The following is a 7,021-nucleotide window of genomic DNA, read 5'->3' on the forward strand; positions in this document are numbered from 1 at the left end:
AAAGCAGTTCAGTAAGGGAATGGCCCCTAATTCTCAGTTACCGTGATTTATCATTATATTCTTAACATTTTATAGTTTTTATTTTTATTATGTTGTATTCAAATATTTGTTAAGCAGCTAGGGCGATGCATAGGTGATTAAGACATGGTCAAAGAGGTGAGGCAAATGCACAAGTAATAGAAAGCAAAGTATAAGGTTCACTGAATCATAGCAGTCAAAATAATGTGCTTTAGGAGATCAAGAGTGAGATTGCTTCCAGACTGGAAAGGGTGTGGGTGAGTGGCAAATCAGGAAAGGGGATTGAGATTAAAATAGAAGACTTCAGTCTGAATTGTTGATGATACTCAGTATGGGCTATATTTATCTCTTCTCTTCCTCTCTGGGCTTGATTTACCAGTAGTGCCCAGCATCGTTCAATGCACTTAATATACTTGTTTGCATTTTTGCTTCAATGTCTTCTACAGAACTAAGTTCTTTTGGTATTTTAGGAGTTCCACCCCACACTTATTTTTAAGAATTCTTGACATTTTGGTCTTGGTGTTGATGGTTTTGAGTCTTTTCCATTCTGGTTTGATTTTTGTGCATTTTTGGTTGTAGTATCTCATAGAGATTTCTTTACCAGTGCTTTTTCTTCAGCTTCTTTATCATCAAAATCATCGTCTTCATCTTCATCCGCAGTGAGTTTTACTTTATTCTGTGGAAACTTGCTTCCATTTCTAAGTACAGGACACTTTTCAGATAAACTTAGGAGTTTCACATTCTCCTCCTCTTCATCCTCTGACTCTGCATCTACCTCCACAGCTACTAAGTGCTATCCACTAATAGGCACAGACCCTGAGCCTCACTTCAACTGTAAGACCACAGCTGTTGTTATTTCAAAGCCCCCAGGAGAAACTATTGGCTATACAGACATTTTCAAAGTTTCTAGTGTTACTTTAATTGGACTGCCTTCATAATTCATTGCCTCGACTTCAACAATGTGCAGTTCATCCTTTGTACCAGTCCCTAAACTCACTGTTCTTAAAGATAACTGGTGCTCATTTTCATCATTATCCACCTTAAAGAGGTAATCTTTGTCAGCCTTTAGTTCACAACTGAAAAGATAGTTCAGTGGCCTCAAGGGGCTCATGTCCCTTTCCATGGAATCTTCCATGGGGTGGTGGCACACACTTAGGTGGGAGAGAAGGCAGATGGAGGTAAACTACTGTTCCAGACAATAGCCTCGCAGGACAGAATCACACCAGGCAACATTTTATAGCTTTTTGAAGTAGAAAAAAATAAATTGGCTACGATGAAAAATGTACTTTCTCATGCTTAAAATATATCATTATATTTCTCCTGGAAATTAAAAAAAAATCAAATTAATATGGAAAGTATTTCATTGTGATGACAGTTTTGGACAATTTTGCAGGGAAACCATTTTGATAGAGAGTCTGTAGAAGACAGATCTCCACACTACAGATACATAAAACACTACAGTGTTTGAGATATGGCTATTTGCCCACAGGTAACCAACTTTAATGAACTGAAAAATGGTTTCCCTTACTGCATTTGCTTTTGGGAAACTTTAAGATAATGATAATTAGATAATTGATGCTTTAGAGATAAATGAAAATTTTATTAGAAGTTACAACATTTATTTTCATAATTTTGCCCTTCATTTGAAAATGCTGTTTTCTCTTCCATGTGATTCTCTGTAAATTTCTGTAGCATGATTTAAGCAATTAATTGTATCTCATTCACTATTTTCCTATAATTGATCATTATATAAATAATAAATTAGATTTAAAAACTCATATTTCCAAAGACCTAACATGAATACCTTTCAGTAATAAAACAATGATTTAAAAGGTAGAACTGAAATTGTAGTACAATGTGGTATTAATATTTTATGTACTCTATTCTAATTTTTAATTTTTACAGTAAACTTAGTTAAACACTGGTCCTTTAAAAAGGTTTGTATTGCTACTTTCCCACTAATATCAGTAAAATAATCAAGTGGAAGAGTTATTTTCAGGTCTCTGAATTCTGTCTGGCTAGTCTCAAGACCTGGAAAGTCATGGCCAACTGTTATTCACCAAGTCATATAAATAGCACAGAGCAACAACATAGCATGTACAGTACTCAAAAAATTCCATAGGTAGATGCTTAAAACATGACATCACTGACAAATCTGAGGTATAGAATTATGTCTACAATATCACTGCAATAAATTAATGTGTATAAATAGAATAATATGGAATAAAATAAACAAAAAACTTAATACTAGTGGAGTAGTAGACAATAAGAAGCTGAAAACTTGTTCCTAATGGATTATTTTGTATCAGGTAAAAAAACGTCATTTAAGAGTTCTTAATTTTCCTGAGAGGTCAAATGCCTGGACCAGATATGTAGAAATATCAATAAACATAAATGTACTTTTCTTGATTCTCAAATGAAAAAATATAGCATAACCAAAAATGAATGGTGAGAGGCCTTAGATCTTGTACTTCCTTCTTCACAATCCTCCAGTTGTGGAAGTCACATATAGCCAAAGACTTTAATAAACAATTACAATTGTTAGTCCAGATTCTGAGAAAAGTTCAAGCTCATACGTCAGACTCAGATTGGGCTTTGCTCTGTAAAATCTGGGCACCCATAATGGTAGAGAACTTATTATGGTATCCAGGATAGATCCTCTTCCTCTATCAAGAGACTGACTTCATTTCCAGATAATAAGCAAAAACTAGGTGTGGAATTAAAATTTCAGTTGTGGAGTTGAAAGAGGCAACCCATGCATGTTTATATTTCACAGAGAAAGAAATATAATGAAAAGCCTTCTTTCCCTACAGGTAGTAATGGAAATAAACATTGGCAATATACCAAAGACTCCCCAAATCTTGAAAGTCTGGAAAATCAGGCCACCAATTGTTTCCATGTCACTCCAAAATATTAGTTATATTGATATAATTATCATAATTAATTTATCAGTTTCTCTGGCAGGATAAAAAGAAATGTGATTCCAATAATAAAGTATATATTTATGGTAGCAAGTTATTCCCCTCATCACTTCGTTTTACATCCTTATGACTAGTTATGGCCAGATTCTTTTATTAGCAAATATTGCCTAAATTATAACCAGAATGTACAATTCACTGTTTCAGTTAGGTTCAGAGGCCACTCTTTTATTGGTTGGGGCATGATGAAACAAGGAAAATTGAGAATCAATTTTGTTGTAACTGAAAAATGAATAGATGGTTGTTTATACAACCAAATTAAAACAAAAGACACCTTTAAACCACTGTGATTTAGTTCACTTGTAATATGGATCTGGTATTTGCCTAAGACAGTGTCTGATTTGGGAGACTAGAAACAATCCACCTGTAGAGCATGCCAATCCATCCGTACTGAGGCACATACCATATCTCTGTACAAAGCCATGAAAACTTAGCTAGGTAAACTGAATTATGTATTCATCAAGAAATTGAGGATTATTAAGAGAAAAATTACACTGGGTGAAATGAACTGCTAAATATTTTGATTGGGCTAATTACGTAAGTGACAAATACTCCAGAAAAACTGGATAGATTTAGGTTTATAAAAGTCAATAATTATGCAAAGAATTGGAAATAAAAACCTTGCTGATTTTTGTAAAAAAAAAAAAAAGTCAAATTTGAATTAGATAAAATACAAATAAAACTAATAAAATGTTTGCTGTAAGAACCAGCAAGTGGTTAATTTTGTACAATGGTTCATGTGTACTTGAAAAGAAGATGTATATTCTGCATTTACTGGGTACAGAGCTCTGCATACATCAGTTTGATTGAAGAATCATATGGTTCAAATATTTAACATCTGTTCTGTTTGTTGTTGTTCCTTTTCTATCAGCTACTGAGAGAGGATGTCAAATATCACTCTACTAGGAGTGTATTTCTATATTTATTTAAATTTTCCAACACAATAGCTTATTACTTGGAGAATTCAATTCATTTATCTTTAATGGAATTTCTCTATATTTCAATTTGAATCTACTATCTTAGCATTTGTTTCTATTTTTCCCAATTAATTTTTCTTATTATTTTCTTTCTTTCTTCTTTTGGATGGATCAAGTATTTTAAGCCTTTTTTTCTATATTAATTATATATTATTTTATTATCCTTTTAGAAGTTCTCTGAGTAATTATAGCATGTATCTATGACAAATTAGATCCTAATTAATTTATTATTTATTTATTTTTATTTTTAAATTTTTTAGAGATATTTTTTGATGTGGACCATCCTCAAAGTCTTTATTGAATTTACCACAATATTGCTTCTGTTTTTTATGTTTTCATTTTTTGGCCGCAAGGCATGTGGGATCTTAGCTCCCCAACCAGGGATCAAACCTGCACCCCTGTGTTGGAAGGGGAAGTCTTAACCACTGGACCACCAGGGAAGTCCCCTAATTCAAATAATTGCTTTTACAACTTCCCTAACAATGCCAAGATCTTACAAACTTCAGCTACAGTTACACTCTCCTACTTTTTCTGTCATCATTATCATGTATTTTAATCCTAGTTATTTTAAAATCATGCATGATATTTTTACTTTATAAAATCAGTATAAAAGATAATAGATTTCTCTGGATATTTATCTTCACAGTGATTGTTATTCTGTCTTGCATCTAGAATGATCTTTATTCTATCTGATGACATAACTTTAGTATTTCTTTCAGTGTAGTTCCTCTGTGAATATATGAATATAATATTTCCCTCATTGTTTTCTTAAAATATTTCAATTTCATATTTCTTTTTCAATTTTTAAATTTTATGTTGGCAGTCACTTCACTTCCTTTAAGCAATTTAAAGATATAATTTTACTGTCTTCAGGCTTCCATTTTTTTATTTTGAAAAGTCATGTCTCAGTATCATTGTTTCTCTTTTAACATATTTGGAGATGTACCTTTATCTTTCCTTTTTTCTCTCTTTTTTTTTTTTTTGGCAATTTAAGCTAATCTCATCATTTTTTCTGTTGGTTCCAGCAGTTTACTATTATTTTTTTAAATGTGATTTTCCTTATATTTCTTAATATTTTCATAGCTTATTTAATATATGATTTGATGTTTTTGTCAGTTTTGGAAAAGTCTTGGCCTGTATTTCCTAAACTATTGCTTCAGGCCCATTCTATAGTATGTCCTGTCTGAGACTTCACTAACATGACTGTTAAAGCTATTCACTATACTCCCTCTACCTAATAAACATATTTTATATATTTGTCATATTTTTTCTTGTCTATCTTCTTTAACTTGAATATATTTCTACTGATTGATTTTTTTTACTTTTAGCTATTGCATTTTTCAAAATTAGATTTTATCGGCTTTTTATAAATTTATTTTGTACAACAAATTCTCTATGGTTTTATTTATTTAATTGAACATTAAAACCACAGTTATTTTAAAGTCTGTTAGTTGAAAATAAAACCATAATTACTTATTGGCTCATGGCTCAGTTTATATAGTCTTTTTCTATGGTCTTTTTGTTTCGATCCACATGGTCCTATTTCTGGCACACCTGGTGGTTATTTTACTGAATGTTGCTTGTGTACTAGATATTAAAAAAAAAAAGCTTCAGAAACCCTAAATAATGTTACCTTAATTCTGAGATGATTTAATTTTCTTCAGATTGGTAAATACAGGATAGGAAGGTCACCTTGATCCAGTCAAGTATGGTTTATTTTCTTTTTTCTATTATTTCTATGGCATAGTACTTTAGAATTTTCAATTGAAAGTCTAGAGTATCAGTCAGAACCTCTCCTCATTGAGTGTCCCTGAAATTCAAGACAGTTTCTGAAATTTAATTTTTCTTTTTTTTTACCATCACCACAAGACTGCCAAAATCTTCACTTAGATGTTTACCCTTTAGTAGCTGCTACATGAAGGGAGCCCTTTGTACTCTCTTCTGGCATTTCTGTTCTTCATGTTGCTGTAGTATATCCTGTCATTTGGCAGACCGTTGGTATCCAATCCGAGGTCAGAGAAGAACTTATTGTCTATTTTTTAAACTCTGTGAGTCTCAGTGATCCTCCTTGTTGAGCTATCCTAGTTTGGCTATTGGTATCACTGAGAATCCATTTGATGTCTCACCGTTACTCAGTGTGATCCCTCTCCAGAAAGTAACCACCCCTGCATTTCCTATTATTGTGGTTAGCCCTTGAAATTTCATCAAAAAACATTATCATTGTAACACATTCATTTATAAAATGTTTTCTATAAGAAAAGAGAAAAGGGACATTTAATACAATTAAACATTGTGCTTAGCAAATTAGGGGGAAAAATCATTAAAACGTAGCCCTTGTTATTAAGGGCTTAAAGAGCAATTCAAATACAGATGCATATTATGTGTTTCTATAGGCTAAATGTTTCTGTCCCCCCAAATTTAGTTATTGAAATCTAATCCCCAGTGTGACTGTATTTGTAGGTGGGGCCTTTGGCAGGTGATTAGGTCATGAGGCTGAAGTCCTCATGAATAGGGTTAGTGCCCTTATAAAAGAGACCACAGATAACTCCCTTGCCCCCTTCCACCATGTGAGGACACAGCAAAAATACAACCTTCTAATGAACCAGGAGGCAGGCCCTTATCAGCCATTAAATTTGCCAGAGGCTAGATTTAAGTGTTCTATGTCTCCATCACAAACGACCCAAAAACACAGTAGTTTAGAAAAGTAGACATTTAATCTCACCCTGATAGTTCTCCAGGTCTACTGCAAATCTTTGGATCTATGCTGGGCTCAGCTGGGTGCAGGGCTACTTCACCTCCAGGCATGGTTCCTCGTTGCATATTGGGCTCTATCATTTAAATATGTAAGGACACACATGTGCATACACAGCATGAATATTTATTTTAAGACCCACACTGAAGAGACAGCAGATAGCCAGGAGAAGCTTTTCCCATGGCATTATCAGAAGGACAGTGGACAAGAACACGCAATGCCATTCAAGGCCTAGGGTTTAAACTAATACATGTCACTTCCACCAACATTCTTTTTAGCCGAAATAGTCTCACAGT

The 7,021-nt window shown here is 33.2% G+C and overlaps 1 pseudogene; it reads right to left on the reverse strand.

Annotated features, from left to right (window-relative positions):
* Window positions 1-390: 390 nt before the first annotated feature.
* On the reverse strand, window positions 391-1,153 carry LOC132352108 (nucleophosmin-like; annotated as a pseudogene).
* Between the last annotated feature and the right edge of the window lie 5,868 nt (window positions 1,154-7,021).

This window comes from Balaenoptera ricei, chromosome 17 (genome assembly GCF_028023285.1).
Source record: "Balaenoptera ricei isolate mBalRic1 chromosome 17, mBalRic1.hap2, whole genome shotgun sequence".
NCBI lineage: Eukaryota > Metazoa > Chordata > Mammalia > Artiodactyla > Balaenopteridae > Balaenoptera > Balaenoptera ricei.